A 25,496-nucleotide genomic window follows, 5' to 3' on the forward strand; every position below is an offset into this window, starting at 1 on the left:
GCGGAGCAGCTCTGGGGTGTGGCCCTTTGTAGGACTGCTGTGGAACCCTTTCACCCGGAAAACAGGCTTACATCGCTCAAACAAATAGTTACATGTACAATGACACACTGTGGGATGTTTGTAAGTGTGAACTTTCACAATGACACTCCTTATATTGCAGAACACAGTACTTTTTCGATGTCCGAGGGCACGGATCGTGTCTGGCAAATAAGGGCCCAAGCACAGCGTAGATGCGGTCACATAGTGACGTCCAAATGTTCTGTCTTATAAAAGAGGGAGCCAGAGATGTGATGTCATCAATGACATTTGTGATGTCATCTTTGATGTCATGGGTGTTAGTCTTCCAAAACACAGAAATACACTTGCACTCCAGATTGTCAGTAAAATTTAACAAGAATTACTTTTTGACTCATATTCGATGGAATACTTAAACAAAATTTTGAGGTGCAGGGGAGAAAGACTCAGCCTTGGTATCTAGGCTGGAATATACTAGAGAACAAAGAAATCCAAATTTTGGAAAGCTACGTCCCCTGCACACTTTCCATAAGGCAGTAAGCCTAAAAGATATAATGGCAGGTCTGTCTGGTTTAGGAAATACTTTTTTTAAAAACACATTCAGTGTTTCAACTTTAAAGTGACAGTGTTCTGTAATCCAATACATTCAAAAAATGACATACAATAATTCAGTTAGTTTAGGGGAAAGATGTCTTCTCCTTTTCATTATTTTCAGGTTGGCCTAACGCGTTTCGAGATTCATATTCTCTTCATCAGGGGCATATATTTTCAAAAATTCTTTCACAGTGATCTACAAGAAATTAATCAGACATTTATTCATGTTTTGAAGGTCAGAAAAGAATCAAATAACGAAGTTAAATCACTTGTTTTTTCATAACCAAAAATCAAAAAGAATTTATATAAAAGGGCATTCTATTGCAAGTTCCTCTATGAACACGACTTTGCTAGGGTACAATTGTTAAAAAAAGGGTAACTTAATGCATGTTGTACATTGGTGACTTGTTATTATGTCACACTGCATGATGTATGACCAAGAATTAAAACTTTAGAGATTTCAACACATTAAAAACTTTTGATTTGATGGATATAATTACTTGAGACACAACAATGCCTAAATTTGAAATAGCGAAAAGGAGGGGAGAAAAAGAACTGACCCTTCTTAGAGTTCGATAGTGGAATGGGATTCAAAGTGAGGGCAGCGGTTTCTGGTGGTGGTGTGGGTAGGTAGCTCTGTTCTCCTATGGGAGAATAAGAGCATAAGTACCTGTAACGTGTGTAGGCTAAGAGGTAGCCCAATAGTGTAAAGGGAAACTTACTTGCAAAGAAATAACAGAAGATACAACAGTCCACGGCAGGGATGCGGTCAGGAGGCACTGCTCTCCGACCGCATCCGCCGCGGCTTGTTTATTTATGCTGAAAGATGGTGCTGTGACGTCACCCGCGCATGCGCGAGCGGCGTCACAAAAAACCATGACGTCACCCGCACACGCGCGAGCGGGTAATGTGGGAATATGTCAAGATAAATGCGCGTGTGCGGGCAACGCATAGCAAACCACGTCCCCCGCCACTGCGCAAAGAGTAGAATGGTAAAAACTAAAAGTTACAGAAGGGTAATGCTAAATGATACAGGATGGAAGAATGTGTGGTAAAAGAAAAGAGTGACGGAACTTCACTGTTGTGCGTGCACGCAATGCGCGCTGTAAAGGTTTATAAGTGTGAGCTATGCTAAAAGCTCACTGGCGACCGTGTGCCTATGGTGAAAAAGGAAGACAAAGTGGTCCAAAGGTATTATGTTGCAAGTCGAGTACCAACAACCTATTACTTCAAAATATTCATGGGTGTTAGTCTTACCAGAGCACAGCGGTGGCGTGAGTTATGGTTGCTTAGCTTACCATAACTGGGGAATTTCTGGGGTTTTCCGGTTTTACGTGTACCCATAATATGGATACACTGTTGTTAGTGCAAAGTAAGTATAACGTCCCTTTAACAAAGCTTTTGCACTGAATGTGCTAGGTTTTTCTTAGGGCAACTGAACAATAACGTGCCTTTAACAATGTTTTTCCACTGGATTTGATCGGTTTTTAGTAGCACAACTTAACCATAACATCCATTTAACATGTTTCACTGAATATATATATATATATATATATATACATATTTGTGAGAACTCATAGAGCAAACGCCACATAAATTCACTTCTATCAGTCCCTTCACGATCATTTTTATTTCCTTATGGGGTGGCTCCAGTGCTGAGTACTGATCAGAAATAGGAAAATACTTCTTCTAGCCCCAGTGGTCACCCTTGCTCGAAATAAAATATAATAAAAGTCAGAGTTAGAAATAGAAATAAAATCTTTTCTTTTTCCAGCCTGAGTGGGTGCTGAAAATATGCGGAAAAAACCTATTTCTAGCACCAATAACCCTCTCTTGCTACCAAGTCTAGCATGAAGAGATTCTTGCGTTGAAAACATTAACACATGTAATTGATTTTCAGTGCCAGAGAGCCTTATCCTGCTATAGATAGAAACATATTGTTGTCTATTGCTTGCTTGAGGAGTTTGAAATAGAATAAAAACAAGTTCCTGTGGTGGAAGGGAGCCTGCCATCCTCTGTAGTGTCTTTGTCTGCACTGAACGCTTCTAGTGTTTCGCTATAAATCGCTGCACACGTTTGAAAGTTCCAGGAGCATCAAAATACCTAAAATTCGGCTAGTCGGAGTTTCCCTTAAACTGGTGCAATCAAGAAGGAATCATTATGACCGATACGGCCAGCAAATGTAGGGAAATATAATTGAAATAAGAAGGCACAACAAACGTAATAGGATATAGTAATTGTGCATTATAACATATGCTCACATACCATTAAAAATGAATACATGTGTGGCTCAGTAGTAGCAATGGTACTTTAAGAGGCAGCACATAAAAAAATTAAAATATGGCAGCTGTGAATTATTCTAACCGTGTCTTGCCCTGCCCTCAGTGCTCTGGTGTAATCCCTTCTCCAGGTTCTGTCAAGGTGTACATTGTTTGCTCTTCACATTGTAAAGCGTGGGGAGCAGTAACCGTCGCTGCTGCTGGCCCTGTCTCAGTGCACGCCCTTTCCTAGGCACCTTATGAACTGTCACTTTGAGTCCCGGGTGCAAACCAGCCTTCTGTCAATCAGGGGACGAAGCCCGCCTACTGGCTGCGTCTCGGCGTTCGGTTACCATAGAGACCGGCACTTGTGTATCCAGAAGTCTTTGCGGCTCAGCCGGTCGCGCGCTCCTATTGGCTGTCCGGTTGTTGGTGGATGAGAATAGGGCAGAGGGACAGCCGACAGGACAAGGACCCCCCCTTACTGAGCTCGCTGACGTTCAGTGCTAATATCGCGTGAGTGATTACTTTATCTCTGCAAAGTTTTCTTTTTATAGACTGCTTCACTAATTTCAGCCTGTTGGCTGGGTTCGCCACAAGTTGCAAGGCGATGCCTGGTTTCGTTTAGCTCGATGCGTGCTACACTTCGTGTTGCCTCAAAGTATCAGCATGCTAGAGACGGAGGACATAGTCGTGGTGCTGGCATCCTACTTGTGTGCATCCTTGCCTGGTTCCCTAACGGCACCCGAACCTCACTCGTCTTTTCCGATCCGCGTTCCCTGCCATACGTGCATAATTTACAACTTTTCCATGTGGTCATTTCTCTGTAAACAAGACATGTAAATTGGAGCTAAAGAAGCAAATCTCATTTTCAATAAATACCGCCGTCCACGCACTAAAATAGCGGAGTGACTGTATCACACAGCAGCTTCACGTATTTTCAAGAGATGTGATGTAACCGCAACAAACTATATGTTTGCCAAACCCACATGTGCCCCATTTGCTGCAGCAAACTAGTAATCTCCTGTAGCTCTTTACACTTAAAACGAGATCTGATTATGTGGTAACATCTCTTTCCTCGCCAGGGCTTGCAAATTGCAGTACGAAGAGAAAACGCTGTGGAGCATTTAATAGATCTCTTCCCCTTTATCAGAAGAGCATCACAATAATGCACCCTGGTTTGGTTTACTTTCTGTATATTTCCCAAAGGCCCCACTGAAGTGCAAGAGAGAACTTGGTAGACATTTGGTGTCAGGGCATGAGACATGAAGTTTGGTGGGACCTCTTCACACATTGTCCTTTGTCACTCGCTACCTCGTTGTCTTTTCCTCTCCATCTAAGCCTGCCACTGTCCTCCCTGCTTCTGCAATATCCTGGAACCCTTATTGCCCCCATTCTCTTTTAAGATAATTATAACTTATGTAAGGTAACCATATCTACCAACATTTGGCAGTGTTCCTAGCTTTATAAAATAACCGCTGGTTCTTTTTCTGTAACTACATTAAACTCGTTGTTATAAGCCTTGAAAGCGAAAGGCCGAGACCACCCTTGCGAGATTCTAACATGTACTTGCAAACGTCTGTCCATTTGAAGTATCTTTCGCGTCCAGTAGTGTTGCCAAACTACTGTCCACTTTTTTCACCTGACATCCCTCCTTCACTTGCACTTTAACTCATGTTTTGAAAAAATCTGCTTAAGCTAAGCTTCGACTGATGGCTCATGTAATTTTTCACCCCTGTAACACACTTGCACTTTTATTTGACCCTTTATAACTAACATTATTTGTGACTGGTATGTTAGCCCTGTTAGGGAGAATTGCATGGAATACCCTTTGGGAATACTACAAACAATTAAGACTACAGTTGTAAGCACAATCTCACCTTTGGTATAAGTCTCTACTACAGAGTTTTGTGGTAGCAGGGCTGAGCAGCCAGGCTTATCTCAAGAGGGATGTGAGCAGTACAAGGTGTTACACAAAGGACTTGCAATCACAGTGGTTCAAACAAACACTCAAGGTTTCTCGGTAAAACAATATTAATTTATTTACATAGTCATTTGGAAAACATTCTACTTGCCATAAGCAGCTCAATATCACACTACAATACACTCCAGTACTAAACCAATACGTTTCTGAACAAGATAGGCTCCCCAGAGTGGGAGCAAAATGGCACTTCAGTAACTTTAAATGGGAGTAAAAGACACAAGTTATAAGAATTAAACACAAATACTTTTCTTTGGCAGGGCAAATAGTTTCAGTTCACTACAAGAGGCTGTTCAGTTCAATAGGCCTGGGGCAACATCAATGGATCAGTGTCTTGGATAGGAAAGCACAGTTCTGGTAGTAAGCCGTTAAGTCTTTTCCAAAGTTCTTAGAAGTAGTTTGCACGAAAAAGAACTATATGTTGGATATTCATCGAACAAGACTCCAAAGTTGGGAAAGGTTCAAGAACTTTCACAGCGGCAGAGAGGATTTCTCAACCGCGTCTGCACAGTACCTTGTTAATGAAGAAAAGCTGTAGCTGAGACAATTGTTCCTGGTAGTTCCTGCAGATCTCGCTGTTCCTGGGACTCAGTTGTGGGGATAAGAGGGAGGATGGCGGGAGGTACCTGCACTGCACGGGGAACGATCCACAAGCTTGGCAAAATGTTGGTTTAAGATGTGAGTACCTTAAAGTCCAGAAACTGGTATCATTCTCACTGGCTATCCGGTTTTCAACAACACTCTGAAGAAAGTTTGACCAGTATGGAGATGGTTTCCAGGTGGCTTGCGAGTTGGTTGTTCCCACCAGCTCAAGGGAAGAAGTCATCCTTGAAGTGCTTCTCTGTCGAGGCAGTTTCAGGCTATTCGGACCTGCAGCAGGGCTTCACTGGGCAAGCCAACCGTCCAGGAGTTGCAGCAGTCATCTTCCTTCAGCTCGTCTTCGGTTCTTTCGTTCCAGTGGTCGACTCTGCCTTCCAAGTCCCAGAGACCTGCCTTTTAAACAGTTTTCTCCCATTCATTCCAGCCTAGCTGCCACTCACCAAGCAGGGTGGCTGTCCTTGCCAGACAGTCAGCCAGCCAATCATGCCAAAGTGCATTCAGGTCTCCTAGGAGACTAAGCACAGGGAGTTTCGGGCAACTCCCTCACTTCCTGTCCACCCCATACACTCAGGCACCAGAGGCGGTCTTCAGGACTGAAGCTCGCCAAATGCAAACGAACAAAGGGACCAAACCTGGTTTGGCGCGCAGAGACAAACACTAGAAGGAACTTTCCAAAAAGAAATGGCGAGAAAAGTCGATCGGAACCTGTTTTTTCAGAGTGTGCTCAGACACCATCTTGAAAAACATGGCTCTGGTGGATTTTAGGTACCGGAGCATTTAAACGGATCGCGGTCTGGAAAATCACCAATACCACTGCCACCAGTCATTCTGAGAGGAAAGGGTTGGATTTGAGTGCTACATGAGTTTTCTAGGCATAGGGAATGCTACGTATTCCCTCCAGTACTCTGCTGTAAGGCAGTGTGTGCTGGGTCTAGCAATTTAAAGAGACTAGCAAAGTCAGTTTAACTTTACATTCACTGGGAGACAGTAGTCAGTCCCAGAGAAGGTATTTAAACCTTGGAAAGTCTGAGAGACATCTCTGTGTCACTGCACTGAGGGTGCTTTGTGACACACAAGAAAAGATGATGCCTATGGAGTTGTCTAAAACTCCATATTCAAAGAACACACATGTAAAAACACACATCAAAATACATGAAAGAGTGGGGAAAAAGGCTCACACTCTTTCCAGGTAAAAATGTAAGTCCTAGAAATCCAGCAAAGTTGCTGGGGGTCTCAAAAGGTAAGGGCAATTAGCACATTTATGAGAATTCTCCCTAACAAGCCCAAAAACCAGAACAGGCTTGTCATTTATTATCTGACATTGGCAAAACTTTAAATGTCTGTTAACATTTGTTAGGGCTATTCTATTACGACTTAATTACATTCTAGAAGAGCATTTGCCATAAACCTCTTACCTGCTTTTAGTCATTGTTTGATAAGTGCATGTCTCTTGTTATGCATGATAAGACACAGACTCCAAACGAACAAAATTCCCTTCTCAACAATATTATCTTTATTGATTGTTAAAAATGTTCTAACTGAACAAGTTGCCTCTATGCAGAATACTAGTCAGTGGCTAAGCAATCAAGATTCATCACTACAACTTGGGAAGTATCATGTTTACACCCTTAGCTAAGATATGCACATGGCCGATTTAATTACTCAGAAAGCCAGAATTTTATTTACATCTTGAAAATGGACGAGGCCATTTGTAGTTAAATAAAAATCAGGTTTGCTTTAAGATGGGGGTGCGATGATGCCTTTGTGCTATCGCGTGAAAACGACTCAAACATTATCAGCTTTTAGGAGTAGCTGATACGTGCCATTCCAGCACATGATCATTCTGGTGTCTCGGGTCAACTTCCTTGTATTTGTATTTATTTTATTTTATTTGTGTAGTGCACCTGGCCAGAAGGCATCTGGGCGCATTTCTTGAGAGCGGTACAGTTGATTACATAGATAGGTACATAAGTTAACAGTTGGTTACAGCAGTAGCAAAGTACAGTAGGCGCTTGGTCTGGAAGCCAGGGCAAAGTGTCATGAGAGGGTACATACATTTACAGAGACGCACAATTTCTAGAGTAGGAACATATATTTACAGGAAAGGCATATTTTCTAGAATAGGTACATGTATTTACATAAGGTATGTGACTTGGAGGTAGATGTGGAGAAGATTTACGTGCGTGCGACAGCATGGTCCTGCTCAGGGAGCCAAGATTTGACTTTAAATCTTAAAATCATATGTCTTGATATTGGGAAAATCTTCCTCGGGGCCAGCCCTTGAGAGCAAAAATTACCCAATTCAGCCCAAAATACAGGTTCTATTGTGCCGAGCAGTGAACTCATGCTAGTGACAAATGACACCTTCAAAAGGTTTTAGCATTTATTCTAAACAGTGAATTTCAGCAACATCTTGGGATTCAAGTTAGAGAAGATTACAAAACACAAACTTAGAGAAATGCAAAATATAGAGAAACATAGAACTTAGAGAAACATAGAGAAACACAGTCTTACGCCCCTTCAATCAGCACTGGGAGACCCTGGCCCTCATAAGCTAGCTGTAGCCAGCCCCGCTCAGAGGACAGCGCTGCAGGGTGCCGACAGAGCAGCAGGTTCCGGACACTCGATTTTGCTCGAACCAAGTCCAAGCGCTATAAAGGTGCCATACTGTTCCAAACACTCCAATAATGTCTATTGGCTACAGAGCTGGGGCCTTCGCCCTGCCTGTCTATTTACAATGCATAATGTGACCTACCACTCCTACTAAGCCTGCATATTCCTTGTAGCTCACTACTGCGTAATGGAGGTGCTACAACAGACTACTGTCAGCATTTTTGGCACATACTTTGAATAAACTATTGGCTTTCAGCGGCTAATGCTGTCATCTAAAGCCCTGATTGGCAAATTTGCAATTTTATGTATCACTACACTCCACCCCTATTCAAAGTGTGTGCGACAATGCTGGCTAATACCCATCAACATAGTATGTAGTGCAGTGATAAAGACCTTGGGGCTTTGCAAAAGGTTTAAGCAAAATATCTTCTAGCGGTTAGTCAGCGTGGCATGCAAGGTTAGTAAAAACACTACCTAAACAAAAATGTACACAAAGTGAACAGTGACATATACCCTTGCCAAAACCTGGCCTACACAAAAATACCTAAATAATTATCGTATAAGTGATTGTCAGTTAAAAAGCAGCATGCAGTTAGAATATCAAGGCAATCCGGTGTAGTCTAATCTACAATGCACTATTGCATTTATGTATGGTTACCAATTCTAAACCTGGCAGCCTTTCACTCTAAGGGCTTACCTTCCCCCTGATCCCAGGGAATTCAAATGTGACTATGGGCTGTGTGATTAGACACTTCCCCCATGTATGTGGAACCCAACCAAAAAACATCTAATTTCATGAGCAAGGTGAACCCATGGGCAGCAGGTTATCTAAATTAAAAAAAAAAAAACAATTCTACTAATTTGCATTAAAGGATGGCATGTGTTATTCATGCAATCAAAAGCAAGCGGTTTGATCCATATGTTTGCTGGTAACTGTAGCTCTGTGTGCCAGTGGGTTGAGGATGGTCGCCCCCACTCGGAGCGAAAAGCCAACACCTGCTGATTTAACACTGTTTGCCATAAAATACATTATGTGTATTTAGCAGTCTTGTTGACCTGCCCTATGGCAGAAAAAATTCTTCATACCTAAAATTCTGCCATCTCCAGTAGTTTCCAATACTTGTAGCAGCGTTGGGCTTATCAATGGACCCCACTAGGCCAGAGGTTTTGTAGCAGAGCTGGCCTCAGAACCCATAGTGGCAAGCTTATTGTGCACAGTTTCTATGTCAAAATCGTTTAAAGCTCCTGTTACCCCCCGCTGCTCCCGCAATTAATGAATCTAGCTCCCTAGCTATGCGCACTTTGGTGATGGGCCATAGAAATTGACTCCATTTGTAGCAGCTTGGTAGTATTAAGGAAACATTGCCTCGTGATAAATCTATGTCTAAGTGTATCACTGTAATAATAGAGGTGTGCATTACCAGCCTACAATTTAAATGTTGCCTTACTACTGGGAAATCTAGCATGTTCAGTTTCTACCTTGTGTGACTAGGAGAATACCCTTCTCCAATTGGGATGCCTACCATATACAATATTAGTTTTAGCTACAAACACCATACTACCATCCGGCAGTGGCTGTTTCATCATACCATTGTGTGAAATGCATTTAGTCAAATTATAGTCCATAAAATCTTGGCGAGAACACTCGCTGCAGTTCTTGGTCAGAAAAACAAATCATTGGATCCATTCACTGAAACATTTGGGCCTAGGATTTCATAAGCACCAGTCATATGAGTCAGTGACAAAAGATGCCCGACAAAGTGCCAGGCCAGTACGCTAGCAATTCCATGTGGATACTCATTTGTAGCGCTTTTCCAAGGAATTAAACTAAATGTCAACAATCAAAAGGTGACCCTTTGCATTAGTATGCTGGAGACAGCTCTCCCCACAAAAACATGAAACTGGTTGGTTTAACAAAAACTGTGTCACACACTGTGTCATAAAATCAAACATCAAGTCAGTCGTGGTATCATTTACCCGCCTTAAGGCTGGCTGTAAAAGTATCCAGTGTTTCAAAGGTTACCATCTGAAATTAGAGCTCACACACTTGGCAGCATTACTACAAATTAAGAACCATAACCTACGCACAACTAACTTTGGTGTGCGCACTTATTTCATCTCAAAATATATTACGCTCCTGCTTGCATAATCCTGCTGCCCCAACAATTCATAAATCATTTTCCTGCCTACGTGCAACGTAGAAGTTTTTTTTTTTTTTCTTTTTCAAAAAAGCAAAGCATCTCTGGTTAAAGCAATTCAGTTGGAAGAGCAAAACATTTCGTTTTTTCAGATTCATCTCAAAAAGTGCATTTAAAAACCATTTTTCAATGTGTTAGCATTCAAGTGCTGTGTCACACAGCTGTTTGTGGTGCATGATGTCACAGTCCACAACCCATTGTCCACAGTCCTTTAAACAAGCAAGGCAAAACATATCAACCAGGTTATTTCCAGCAACTAAATCATTTGAATGTGCAGCATCAAATGTTTGATAACTAGCCAAGTCTGCACCGTGCCAGTTCAGCAAAAGTTATTACTCTGTTGAACACTTCTCGCAGGTTGCAGAACAAATGCCCTCATACGTCATGCATGTTAGCAGCATTGAGTGCGGTGCAGGACAGGTTCAAAGTTCACATATCATCTCGCAGTGACTCGCTTTCTCTGAGAATGCGTCTGCTTGACTGATCAGTGTCACCCGCAAATTGCACACATCTACCCCAATCATGGCACGCAACTGTCTTGGTGTTTTTTGCCTAGGCAAAATACAAACAGAAATGTTAGGATTTCATCAAAAGTACAATGTCATTGTTCTTCACGTTAGGATGTCATCAAAACTACAATATCAGCGTTATCCACCCCTTCCCTTAACACCACCCCCACCTTCAGAAGTCTCATCAGGTAACTACACACTTTATCATTGCTACCACAATTATTGGTCACCCTTCTTTGTGTTACTGGGGGCTTATTTGCACTCAACCATACGGGGTGTAACTGCCTAGTCACAAACTCATTCGTGCAATGCGTTCATAGTTGGTCAATGGTACCTCGGACTGATCTGTGATTTTACAAAAGCCATATAATAAGTACCCAGGTTGCACTTCTCAATTGATCAATGCTTTTCTTTGTCACCAGAGCGATCACGAATGCCAGGCGCCAACTTGCTTCCAGTGTTTCATGATCTTGATTTAGGTTGCCCTGCTGGCATCACTCCATATTTCAAAGGTAAAGTCTTTCAGTCCCATACCGCCTGCAGTTGCACAAGCAGCTTTGCTTATTTTTCTCCATACAGCTAGTGTCTTTCAAGCCTCTGGTTTTCCACTTGTCATTTTCCCAAAGGGTGTCTGCTGATTTCTTGGGCCACCCCTTTGAGCGCGATAGTCTAAGTCAGTTTCTTTTGTTGCTTCAACAAATCATTCATTCTTGCACTAAACCGTGAGGCTTCTGGATCATGGCTAATGTGCAGTGTTCATGTTATACTCCAAAGCCCCGCTCTGCATGTTGTTTCTTGCAAAACGGCTACCTTTGTCAGTTTTGCTTCCATCTGGAACGCCATAATGTCTTTGTCAGTTTCTCCAGCCCTGGCAATGTAGCTTGCATTTTTGCCAGCTGTGTATTTTCACTTCTCAAAGCGCCTAGAGGTTTCTTCTCCAGTGCACAGCGCTTTACTTCAGTTCACATCACATGGAGTACTGGGATGCAGCTTGCACGGCAATGTCTCTTCACTTCACATCACATCACATGGGGCATGGGGATGCAGCTTGCACGGCAATGTCTCTTGAAATGGGCAGCTGTCTTTTCTTAGCCCATTCACAGATGCACAGGTTCCCCAAATGTTCAGATGCGATGCGCCCGTCTGCTATTCTGCATGCAGCATTTGTTTTCCTTCCAGTGTTGATACTGGGCAAATTCTTTACTTCTGATCAGCTCTGTTATTGCATGCCAGTGTCAGAAAGCATGCGTACATCAGCATGTGTAAGGTAGATTGCTCTCTTTTTCATCTTCTCACTCACAGCAATTATTGCCTTCAGTTCTGTTTCAGCATTCTGTCTTTGCAACCCCCTCCTCAGTCTTTGCTCACACTGACGGTGTCTCTCACAGGGGATGGAATGCAGGAATGTCATTGTTTATCTTTCCTGTGCACATGGCAGCGCCATACACACGCAGCAAGCTTATGTCTTTGCCTATAACTCTTAAACTGTGGCGGCTTCAATGGAAGGCACTCGTTTCAGACAGTTCATTCAGATTAACTGTTTCCTGCACTGCTCCAGCAACTCATAAAAGCTCCCATATCTGCCAGCTTCTGTAAACACCATTTTACTGAACAGGAGCGCAGCATTCTGCTTTCCTGCCTTCCTCCAAAAGTTTTTTTTTTTTTTTTTTCGCGCACCTCGCCCAAGACAGTGCAAGTTATCTTCAAGGCACAAGCTCTGCACAGCAAGACTCTTATTTTCAAAATAGGCACTTTTTCTTGTCATCAGATTCTACTCCATGTAATTTTGCAAAATGGCAAAGCGTCTTTTAGCCTGTTTAAACTGGTCATTGTCCCATGTAAAGGCATACATTTTTCTTTTTCCTCGTAACCTTGTAGTTTGGCTTCACAAACTCACTCTAATGCAATGTGCGATCTTTCAAAAGAACCGGCAACCCACTAAATCTTTGTGTTGTCTTATCACACACACATATTTCATTCTGTTGTACCATTGCCAAATTAAAACCAATTATTTCAGTGCATTTAAAACATGCCATGTGTAGTGCAGCTCCCTGCACGTTTTTTCTCTGCAAGAGCAACCCACACTCTATATTGCTTGTGGGCTGTTAATGTGTCAACAACATTTTTCACCATATATCACAGTTAACAGGTCACTATTTCCAAAACATACATCACTTATAACGCAACAGTACTTTAATCCATGGCATAGTGTGGGTACAGTGAAAAATACTCTAGGGGCAATTTAGAAAATATAAATTGTCTTTTCCCCCAAACCATTGCAAACTGATTCTGCAATTTCAAATCAATACACAAAAATCCAAAATTCAAATACCATTCACTCCCTTTCTTTTTTAAGTGAGTCTCACTCATTGTAAGCATGGCACAGCTAAAATGCAATGTAGCCATTTTAGTGTGTTTCCTTAAACAGAATGCACCACCAGCACATGGAATTTACAGTTGCCAAAAAAACAAACCCTTTAGGCTCTCAACACAGATGTTACTCTTTCTCCTAAACTCCGCTCATTCCCACGTTATCTTCAGGAATGTCAACACTTCAAAAGCATACATTTAAAAAGCGAACCTTCGCCTCCTTACATTACAGCCCCCCACTCGCTAGCACACTGGGGCTGAATCACAATGGTTAGATCTATTCACAATTTGCATGTCAAATCCTCGCAACTATTTTCCTGTCCTCATGACAGAATAGAGTTGAGAACTCCGTCTCACTTTGCATTTCAAATTGCAACTTTAAATTGGGGAAACCGCATGATAAAATTCTTTCCTAATTGAACATAAATCTTTCTTGACCATTCATCGGAGCGCTTTAAACAAATCCATTTCCCGCTTGTTTATCGCCTTGTGCTCCCTGGCTTTGTTCCCAAGCAATAAGTCAGCCACGACTGATTTACTGAAGGGGAAAGTCTTAACCACACAAGCTATCGGCCACGGCAAGCCGACACCAACGTTGCTGTCTTTTGTGTCTCAGAGCTGCATTGAGACCACCAAGGAAATGCGACAGCCTGCTCATCACTCTGCACTGTGTTCTCTCACACAATTTGTCATTTCACAGCAAGGCACTGCTCTGCACAAATCCCCAAGCTGCCACCAAATGTCTTGCTATTGTGAAAATCTTCCTCGGGACCAGTCCTTGAGAGCAAAAATTACCCAATTCAGCCCAAAATACAGGTTCTATTGTGCCGAGCAGTGAACTCATGCTAGTGACAAATGACACCTTCAAAAGGTTTTAGCATTTATTCTAAACAGTGAATTTCAGCAACATCTTGGGATTCAAGTTAGAGAAGATTACAAAACACAAACTTAGAGAAATGCAAAATATAGAGAAACATAGAACTTAGAAAAACATAGAGAAACACAGTCTTACGCCCCTTCAATCAGCACTGGGAGACCCTGGCCCTCATAAGCTAGCTGTAGCCAGCCCCGCTCAGAGGACAGCGCTGCAGGGTGCCGACAGAGCAGCAGGTTCCGGACACTCGATTTTGCTCGAACCAAGTCCACAGATCGCTCTCCCACCTGAGTCATGTGGGCATGCATTTTTATAATCTCGTGCTGTCAGTCCATGACGCACAGTTCCAGAACCTTCCCTGTGCAAAATATAGGCTTGCTCATGGAAAAACCCAACTCTGTGAATTTCCACTGTGCTCCTTTTCTGTGCCCCTCCCTGCTTGGAGTCCATCTGCGCGAAAGCTCAGGAATGTCTTATCAGTGCCTTCTCAGAGAAAGAAGATTAGTTTACGAAACCATGCAGGGCTACAGTTAGAAAGTCGAGATGAATTAACCCTATGTGAGCAAGCTCTAAAAGGCATGCACTCATAGCTTAGTGTTCATAGCGCTTAAGATTGGCTATCCAAGCGCTATATAGGTGCCATAATGTTCCAAACACTCCAATAATGTCTATTAGCTACAGAGCTGGGGCCTTCGCCCTGCCTGCTATTTACAATGCATAATGTGACCTACCACTCCTACTAGGCCTGCATATTCCTTTTAGCTCACTACTGCGTAATGGAGGTGCTACAACAGACTACTGTCAGCATTTTTGGCACATACTTTGAATAAACTATTGGCTTTCAGCGGCTAATGCTGTCATCTAAAGCCCTGATTGGCAAATTTGCAATTTTGTGTATCACTACATCATAGTAAGAGGGTTCACATCTGAGTGTGGAGGGTAGTGTGTTCCGCAAGTCACACTACCAACTGCACCTCCTCAGAGGTATTCTTCCTTTCCTCTCCTTCCCTCACAAGCTCATTATCTCCAGAGCTCTGGTTCTCTCTAGGCTGGACTATTGCAACAGCCTCTTTCTAAATCTGCCTGCTTCTAATCTCCACCCTCTGCAACTTATCCAGAACAGGACTGCGAGACTTTTCCTTTGTCTCAAGCCCAGGGATTGTATCTCTCCAGGACTGAAATCTCTGCACTGGTCCCCAGTGGCTGTGAGGATTAAGTTCAAAACCCTCTGCATCATCCACAAGGCCTTCTGGGGCCTGTGGCCTCAATACCTTCAACTCTCTCTTCCTATCTTCCTTCTTAAGCTCTTCGCTCATCCGCCTCCAACTCCCTCAGGATCAGTCGCTTCTCCAAGCAACGAGTTGGTGGTCGATCTCTTTCTTTGGCTGGTGCCTCCCTTAAACTTGAGGAAAAAAAGCTCCGGTTCCGGAAACACCTCAAACCTTTCTCTTCGCTTCTGCCTTTTCTCCTCCTCTCCTCTGCTGACCTTCTGACTGTAAATGGAACGGCACTGGCTACCTGGACACCCTCTGATCTCGGGCCGGGTCTCTCCCCGTCTGCGTCCCACTCCTGCACTGCCCACCTGGCAACCCCCGCACATGGGGACTGTTTCTGTATCCCTACAGTCCCCCTACCAGCCCTTGACACCTGATATATTCACTTGCCACTTGTTGGCCGCTACTTACTATTGTTATCATCTTTACCCATGTACTGCACTGTCCCTGCCCCCTGCACTTGCGTGATCTGAAAGACACCTGGCCTAGAAGGATCTTTGTCCGTCCTACCTTTTTTCCCCTCCCTTGCCTCGTCGCGCCTTGGAACACTTGTGTATAGGCGCGTTATAAATGCCATATCATATCAATTTGGCGGCACGGACTGGGAAGCTGTATCCCCCATCCTTCTGGAGCTTGAATCTGAGTATTGATAGTGAGTGGACTTGAGTAGTTCTTAATGGTCTGCTAGAGGTGTGGGCATGAAGCAGGTAGCAAGATAGACAGGGGCCTGGTTGGCTAGGGACTAATGAGTCAGAGCAAGAGTTTTGAGTGATATTCTGAAAGCAACAGGGAGCCAATGTAGGCTTCGACGAGTGTCTGAAATATGAAGTTTCCTAGGGATGTTAAGGGCCGCCCTAATGGCATTGTTCTGGGTTACCTGGAGCTTGCAGATGTGTCTATGGCTGATCCCTAGGTAGAGCGCAGGACAGTAGTCAATTTTAGCCATAACAAGTGTTCTAGCGAGGATAATACAGTTAGAGGCCTTTAGGAAAGATCTACATGCTGTTATGAGCTTGCAATGTGTCATCCAATGCTGATACCACAGCATTGGTTTGTCTTGTGAGTGAAAAGGTGGAGTCAAGGTAAATACCTAATGTTTTTGTATCATTGGAAACCTTAAGGGTGTTCCCGTCAATAATGAAGGATTTGAAGGCAGAGTCCAGTTTATTGAGTCTAATATGCAAACCTAAAATGAGTAACTCAGTTTTTTCGTCATTTAGGCACAGTCTGTGATAGTCCATCCAGGCCTGGATGACTGAGTAAACATCGTTAAGTGCTTTAGAGTCAATTGCGTGATCACCAGTGATTGGGATGAGTATCTGGGTATCATCTGCATAGTTGGTATAGGTGACACCCAGATAGTCGAGAATATTGAAGAGAGGTTTCTTAATTATACAGTGTTGGGGAGACACAAGATGCTTGTGGGACCCGCATGGGACTGGTGATGGTTCAGCAGAAGCAGACGGTGAAAAGACCTGCATGGTTCTGTTTTCCAGGAAGGATTTGATCCAGGAGGTGGCTTTGTCTGAGAAGTGGGCAGCTGTTTTGAGGTGTTGGCACAGAATTTGGTGGTTGACCAAATCAAAAGCTGCCGATAGGTCGAGCAGTAGTAGTAGGGCCAGCTTACCCTTATCTTTTAAATCCTCAATTTGTGTTTTTAGGTCAATAAGGGCAGTTTCTGTTCCCTGTCTAGGATGGAAGCCCGATTGACGGAGACCCAGAAGTTTGTTAGATTGGAGGTAGGCCTGAATTTGTAAATAGGCTGCCCTATCAAAAAATGTTAGTAGGAAGGGCACCGTGGTAATGGGTCTATAGTTAGCAGGGTTACTAGGATTAAGGGTGGGTTATTTGATTAAGGGGATAACCCAAGCATCCTGGAGGTTGTCCGGGACAATCCCAGATTTAAAGAAAGTATTTATAAAGGTGGTGATGAAGGGTGCAAGGTCTTGGGTGGCCTCCTTGATGATAGGTGCTGGGAAGGAGTCACCTTGACAGTTGGAAGGTTTGAGCTTTTTTATAATGCTTTCTACTTCCCATGGAGAAAGGGATGAGAAGCTAAATGGTTTAGCAGGATATGATGATGCAGCAGTGTTATAGTTAGGTGCTACGTCTGGGACTAAGCTGCATTTCTTCGTATTGATTATTGTTTGCAATGTGGAGATTTTATCAAGGAGTGCTTTTTGGATATAAGTGCACGACGAGGTGTCAGTGTTGCACTGGTCCAGAGGGGCTATAGGAGACTCAAGTTCTTTAAGAATCTTGAAGAGCTCTTTGGTGTTAGATTCATCCTGCAAGATATGTTTATTGTAGGCATCTTTTTTTAGCTAGGAATATAACTTCTTAGTTAGAAGATGCAGCAGTCAATGTGCTTTTATTGGCAACAGATGGGATACTTTTCCAGTGCGCCTCTGCATTTCATTTTGCTTTGCAGAGATCTCTGAGATGAGGTGTAAACCACGAATTGAGATGAGGGTGTGGTCTTGGTTTACGCAATTTTAGCTGGGCTATAGAGTTAAGAGCTTTTAGGATAGTATGGTTATAGGTGTCCACTAGGACCTTAGGGTCGGAACTAGATGAGGAGATAATATTGAGAAGGGGGAGGATTAAAGGGAGCAGTTTCTCATTGGTAATGTCCTTACATTTAAAGGGGGCAGTTCTCCTGCAGACGACACCCAGGTCCTCATCACACTCACTGGTAGCTATGAAGAAGATGTTGCAAAGCTTAATGATATCTACTTAGAAATCCAAGCCTAGATGGCTACACACAGTCTTTGCCTAAACAACGATAAGACAGAATTGCTTATCGTAGGCTCCCAGGCTCGCCTCAACAAACTGGACCAAAGGTACCAATCCTTTACCATTGATGGCAACATCATAAAAGTATCCAAAGAGGTCAAAACACTAGGTGTATACCTCGACTCTACCTTGTCACTAAAGAAACAAATAAACTCTACCATCTCAACTACCTCATACACCAATAAATTGATCAATGCCTGCAGGCCTTTTCTCTCCACCTTTAGTTGCCTCACCCTATCTAGAGCGCTGATATTGTCTAAATTAGACTATTGCAACACACTCTACTTAGGCACTACCACAAAAAACTTGAACAGGCTCCAGATCCTGCTAAATAATGCACTAAGATGTGCCCTCAACCTCCCGCGCAAGGCGCAGATATCCACGGTTAGCAAAGAAGTCCACTGGCTCCCAATCCGCGACAGAATTAAGCTAAGAACCCTGGTCATCACCCACAAGTGCCTGTCACGTACTGCCCCACGTTACCTTTCAGACAAATTCTCTAGACACTGCCCCATTAGACCCACCAGAACTCCTTACCTGCACCAACTAAAGATCCCTAACTATAACCTAAAAACAGCAGGAGGCTCCAGTTTCCCAGTGCTCGCAGGACAATGTTGGAACACCCTCCCTCCTACAATTAGATCGGAAACCGTGTTCTGCCCATTCAGAGCCATGGTAAAATCATGGCTAGTAGCCTAGACATCTAGACTCTCACCGACACGACCGGCCAGCCGCTGCTCTCTACCTGCAATGTAATTGTAATGCAACCAGTAATGTTTACTCTATCTACAGCCTATTCAGGACCAACTTGTAACCCGGTCCTCACTCGCCACTGTAACTATTTTGTGCCACTATTTTGTGCCTATTCTCTGTACATACTCTTCTCTGTATATTCTACTCTTGTATGTAAACATTCAGAGCCTGGACCAATGTATGCTCTGTCTGTTGTATTATGATGTTCGTGTAACGATATGTAACTCTGCTGTGCACATGATTATGCGCCCAGCTACCTGAGGGTTCAGACGCGCTTTATAAATAAACAAACTAAACTAAACTAAACTCCTCTATAAAAATAGTAAGTGGACTGTGTCCACTCAAGTTCAACCTTCACTTGTGCCCTACCCTCAACCTTAAAGCTTTCAGGCTTTGGCAACAGGGTGAAACAACGGGCAACACCACTTTCTTTTCAGCTTTTGCAGTGCACTGTGAAGACTCTACCGGCAGTGGTACATTTGATATTTTTTAGTACATGGAGTAATCAATTACATAACTCACTTGTCCTTCTTCCTTGTCCCACTTATTTACTCATTGAAGTATGTCCAATTCATGACATTCATCATCCCTGTTTGCCCGTAATGCGCCTGCATTAAATAAAAATGTGGCTTCCTCATACCCCGCCATCTAACCCCTAGGACATTGAGCATCCTCCAAACCTCATTTTCTTCCCGTATTAATTGTCAGTCCTTAGGACAGCACAATATCTGGACTGTGCCAGCATTTACATGTCCCAGAATCTCTATATAAATGGGGCTGTTTCTGAATAATATGGCCGCATTGGGGACAGCAAGCTTGGTAGGAGGATTTAATCGGGCAACATCTAATTTGGGGGAAATTTTCCGACCACCCTAATTCAGGCACAAACAATTATCATTTATTTGATAAAGTTCTTTATATGAACCTTGGACCCCCAATTTAACAATATTGATTCCCTACAGTGTACCTCCTCTTTCAGAACAAGAAACACACAGAGTTGCACAGCAGATCTATTTATTAATAAAATAGAAATAACTGAATCAGTTTAAATATAACCGAACTGTACATGACATACTGAGACCAATTATTACTACAATGCAAAACAATCAATGCACAGCTCACATTACCTTTCTATGCTAAATTCACTTGAATAGAGTTTTGTAATCACACATATCATGATCTATAGATTGGTTTTACCCTGAGCACCCATCAACTATGGATTGAAAAATGAAGGAGGTCTCTGGATAAAGCTTTCATTCGATGAATCAGAATATCCTTGCCTGTCTAAGTCCCCTACTTCCTCTTACTCAATAAACATCTTACTTTGTGGGTAGTAGAGCTCAGTGGCAACGCGCTCCTAAGGAAAGCAAGACCATGCGGAGCAACACATGTTCGAACCCCTGGTCCGTGCTTAGAAACCTCTTTGGTATTAAGCGCGTTATAAATAACCAATTATACATTATACACAGGATTCTAGAAAACTTAATTGAAATACCGGCTACTTGACATTTCTGCATGCAAATAGAGTGTAAAAAGACAAATGTATGCTTAGCGTATTTGTTTGGTAGATTTCCTTCAGTGATGTTTCTATTTCACAAAAATGAAAAAGTGTCCATTTTTAATGATATGATATTTTTTATGATATTTTATTTATAGCGTGCCTATGCACAAGTGTTTCAAGCCGCGAGACTTGGACAATTTAAAGGCGTGAAAATGGGTAGCCAATAATCACCCTTTCCCTTTTGTCTTGAGCAGTTCAGCACTAATAATCGGGTTCTACTTGGTGGTGCACCTGAGGAATTTGCCTAGGTATGCACACATAAGCCCTTTTGACTCTCAAAATACTTGTTCTGTGGTAGGTGCCTTACACAGAGAAGGAGTGAGGGGTTCTTCTTGTATACACACCATATGACCTATTTTATCACATACATAATTCTAGAAGCACATACACTTCTGAAATATTCCCTAGATTCTCAGCATGTACAATCAATTTATGTACTCCCACCCCTCAGTTATTACAAATGACAGAGACCAGGGTTTTCTGTTCCCTTTATGGTATTGCTCCCCATCAGGTTATTTCCCCATGACTGTATACTTGCATATACATTCATTTCGGCATTCTCAAAGAGAGCTGGGCACTCTCTTAAGGACTCACTCAATTCTCCCCTCTAGCAACAAGTGGGCCTCAGTGTCAGCAATCTCGATGTCAATAACCCCGCTTCCCTCTTCCACCTCCTCACCTGTGGATTCGAAGTACTCTTGAATAGATCTGAGAGTTTGATGCGCTCTGTAATCCTTTTCTTATTTTCTTTGTTGCGGATATCTCCCACGAGAAGAAGCCACAGTGAGAATGATAGAAACGCCCTGACCGTGACCCCCTCCCGGGAGAGACCAGAAAGGGGAAAAAAGCCAAGTGTAGGCAAAAACCCCGGAAATCACAATGGCAGGTGGGAATCCTGATGGAGTTTGTAGCAGTTGAACTCAGCGGAAATCAACAATTCTCAGAAATAGAAAGCGAGAAAGGCATAAACAGGAAACGGGAAGTGTTGGAAAAGCAATGACTCCTACTACAGAAAAAACGGAAAAACTGCAAGCAAACAGGATGGTTAATAAACTAAAGAATAAGAAGAAAATAGAGAGAGAAAGGTCCTGGGAAACGGAACCCGAAAGGACAAGGAGGAGTAGAGAGAGGACAGCTCAGCAGAGCCAGAATACAGCGTATAGCAAACCGCGGCAGCAACAGAAAGCACAGCTGACCGGAAAGTGTTGCAATGCACAAAAGGAAGATAGGGTGTGGCTTAAGTAACGCCACGTTCGCTTAAACAGAAAAGGACTAGACCGCTAAGTGGACGTGACGTGAAAGACGTGACAGAAATTAGGAAGTGCATAATCGGAATCGGGGCCACAGACGCCAGGTAGGAATGCGTTGCATGACACTCAGTCACCAAGATGGAGTCAGCTTACCTGCACAGCCTGGTTTACCTTCTCTCTGTATTTCGGCCTGTCTGCTGTCTCTTTCATAGGAGAAGGCTTGGTTCTTTAACTACAGATAGGCTGCTAGTAATACAAAAATGGTTCTGAAAGGAAAGCAATCTATTCCATCTCCTTTCTGTTGTTATCAGTTCTCCTTCCTCTCCGTCAGTGAGTGAGTGAACAGATGTTAACCTGACGAGTAGAAGTTTTGTATAACAGTAAACATACCCCTTAAAGGTGTGTGTCTTTTCCCTAATCTAGCTGGTCAATGTATGTGATTAGACATTGTTCCAAAAGTGATATCACATTAAACCAACCCCTCTGTAGTCATTTGGCATATTAATGAAGGAAGCAGTCTAAAGGGAGTGACTTCCAAACCCAGTTTCCCTCACATCTGATGTCATCTTGGAGAGTTTTACATTAAACGTGTATCTTTCCAAAACAGCATAGTTCACACATGTGATCATGATACGAATCAGTACATCAGATTGCTCTCATCTAGGTTAATTAAATAATGGAATTTTCATCTCGGTACGACATGGGATGTTGGTGTTACAAAGTTTGGCTTTTCACACACTGATAACTTTCCACACAACTAATTTTAGAATAACAGGCCCACCAGCACAGACACTAGGATATATGAATCACAAACATGCACAGTTTCTGCATGAAACTATCCACATTTACCTATTTTGCATAATTAATATATTTTAAAAATTCACTTTACAATCACCTAATAGTTATTCAAGCTGAACATTTTCTTTCTAAAAATAATGCTTCTTTGACCTTGTGTTCAATATTTACAAGCTAAAATGTGAATCCCAATATAATTTCAATGGTGCATTTATTTTAAATTTACAAACTATTACATGCCAACTCCAACTAGTCTGACCAGTAGCAGAACAGGTGGTGTCCCATACTATTAGTTCAGAGCTGGAGCATTTTATTGGTATGGGCAACAAGGGCAGCACATACCAAGTGCACATCTAGCTAGTGCACATCCTAATAGGTCATGTACAGCAGCTTCTACATTGCAGAACATTAGTGCTCATTGACATTGCTAAAGTGCAGTCATTTAAAGAAATTGACCATTCTTAAAAAAAATATTCTGGTGGAGGCTCCTACAGCCACTTTATGAAGGAAACATATTCTACTCCTGTGTCCTCCCCACATGCTCTCATTAATCTTCCATCACTTTGCAACCATCCGAGAAAGAAGCAACAGCTCTGTCAATTAGAGGTTATTTCCCTAAGTGTTTGGGGATTTTCAAATATTGCAGTGTGCGTTTAGTTTCCCTGGCTACATCAGACGCCTCTTCACCAGGTGACTAATAACTACTTGACTTGAAAATCACCCAGCCTCTCTCTCAGTGAATATTAGGCTGGGTCCTGTATGTATGGGAAATGGGGGACAAGGCATACATTTCTTGGTCCACTTCAGCAAAGTCAGCAGTTTCACTGTGCTGTTCTCCTTTTGGCTCTTTTGTTGGTCGGGCCTCCTGCCAAAACCCTACCATGATGGACCTCATTTCTCAGCCATTACACGGTGGCCTGGGGCTTGCCATTACTCTGCACACCACAGTCTGCCATGGTGATATCATCACATGACGAGATCATACATGGAAAATGCTCTGGGCACAGCCAGCCGTGTCCTGGGCCTGCCCAGTGTATGTATTTGGGCTGTCACTCATCTCCTCGGCACTGCAAGGGGCACAGTCTGTCTTCTCTCACCCAAAGCACTGCATGTGCGAGGTCTACTATACTCCGTATTCCCTGTGGCTGGAATAGTTTAAGGATAGCAGGTTTTCTTTAGGGTAACTTTTTATGTTTCTCTCGCTGGCCAGTGTGAGGGCATGAACAAAAGCATTTCCTTTTTCAACTACCTCCTTGGGGAAGTCCAGGTATACTGATGCAGGTGAGCCCCTCCATCCAATTGTGGCTTTCTTGCTTGCAGCCTTTACAATGGCCTTTTTGACTAGATATTTCGCCCAGCGCCACCATTATTTATTTGATGCAACTTGCCATAATGTCCCTTCCTAGTTCTGAAAGCAAGCTCAGTATCCTATAGGTTGATGATCAAGTTTCCCATCATCTCTGAAATAAGGTTTGCTGCAAATAAATTCAGCTCGGTGTGGCTTCTTTGGATTCTGGCACTCCTGCTACTCATACATTATTGGCTCTACTTTTAATCTCCAGATATGTATTTGCTCATTACAGTTCATGCTCTTCCCATCTCCTCTTATTATGTTCTCTGAAGCTTTCTGCCAGTTCGCCTGAGAGGTCTGCCGTTTTTAATCATTCTCTCTACTTTCTGTTACTTTCCCAGACACCTGAACCTTTGTCAGATTTGACTAACATCTTTGCCACCCTGGAGAACAAGGTGTATATGTTGCTAGATTTGGGAGTTTCTTCATGAATTTCTGTTTCAGCCCCTGGGGGTTCCAGTTGCTTTACATTCGTAGGGACTGGGTTGTCAGCAGCTTCTATCTTGGGGTTGTTGTTGCTAATGTGGCTATCTCTATGTATGTAAAAGGAACATTTATGGATATGTTTGTGTGTTCAAAATGTTCAACTTACTTTTCAGCATGCTACAAACCTGAAATTTGGCATGTGGGTAGGTTTCATGGTGTAGACAATGGAAAAAGTATAAAATATAAATGTTTCTAATTTTGTTTATACGCTGTCTGCAATGCTTGGATATGTGTGTGTCTGTTCGAAATGTTCAGCATTCTTCCAAACATGCTAGAAACCTGAAATTGGTATGTGGGTAGGTTCCATGGTGTAGACAATGTAACCAGTATAAAATATACCTTTTTCAGTATTTATTTTTTTAAGCGGTCTGCAGTGCTTACCCCTGCCATATGGCTCTTCGCGCCATAGTTCTGCCGTAGTTCTACGTTCATTGTTCCTAAAGTTCAGCAGTTCATTGTTCCTAAACTTTCCACACTATCAGCATTCTAGCTGACATTGGCGGCACTCAGTTTTGAAGTCATGCGGGTGACACAATATGATGCTTTTGTAATAATGCGGGTGACAGGAAATTGTGTATCTCTCTTCAGTAGTGTCCGCAATTACTTTGTACGTCACTTTGTGGCAAATCTCTCATGATTTTTACAGAAACTTAATTTCCCATGGAAGATGGTAGCCTTACACGTATGTGTACGGCACTTCAAGCTTACCATGTTTCAGCCCTACACGTATGGCACTTATTTTGAGGTTGCTGCTGCCTCGGTTGTAGATCGGGACACCAATAATGTTGCTACGCAATCTCAACGCTGCAACTCAAAATAGCTGGACCGATTTATGGGATTCATGCTTTTCTCATGGTCCGCCTTATGTGGCTTGCTTCAGAGTTGGAAACAAAGATAATATGTTCACTCTAGCTCCTACAGGAAAGACTGGCAATATTGTCTACAAAGAAGCATTGGTTTACTTCATTAAATAAGCTTCAAACTCGAAGTGAAGTAGGAATTACCGTGCAAAATAATGAACCTGCTAGTTCATTATATTAGTGGCTAATCTGAGTCATGGGTAGAGCAGGAACATCAGGCTCAAGCTTCTGCTGAGCTGCTACCTCTATGGTGAGCATTCCAGAATCCCAAAATATTGAATTATGAAATAAACATTCAGAGGCTGGTTGAATGGGAAAGAATGGTGAGGTAGCCAGTTAAGGTGCTATTGTGTAGGTA

General features: G+C 42.7%; 1 protein-coding gene across 2 annotated transcripts in view; it reads left to right on the forward strand.

The window, feature by feature from the left end:
- Window positions 1-3,301: 3,301 nt before the first annotated feature.
- Window positions 3,302-25,496, forward strand: part of CFAP20DC (CFAP20 domain containing) — a 2,832,435-nt gene continuing 2,810,240 nt past the window's right edge. The window contains exon 1 of one of the 2 annotated variants that reach the window (XM_069643752.1): window positions 3,302-3,383. The gene's annotated coding sequence lies outside the window, so the exon portion shown is untranslated. The remainder of the gene's footprint in view (window positions 3,384-25,496) is intronic. The other variant, XM_069643753.1, reaches the window with a different exon arrangement.

Source organism: Ambystoma mexicanum, chromosome 2p (assembly GCF_040938575.1).
Source record: "Ambystoma mexicanum isolate Mex_15411 chromosome 2p, UKY_AmexF1_1, whole genome shotgun sequence".
Classification (NCBI taxonomy): domain Eukaryota; kingdom Metazoa; phylum Chordata; class Amphibia; order Caudata; family Ambystomatidae; genus Ambystoma; species Ambystoma mexicanum.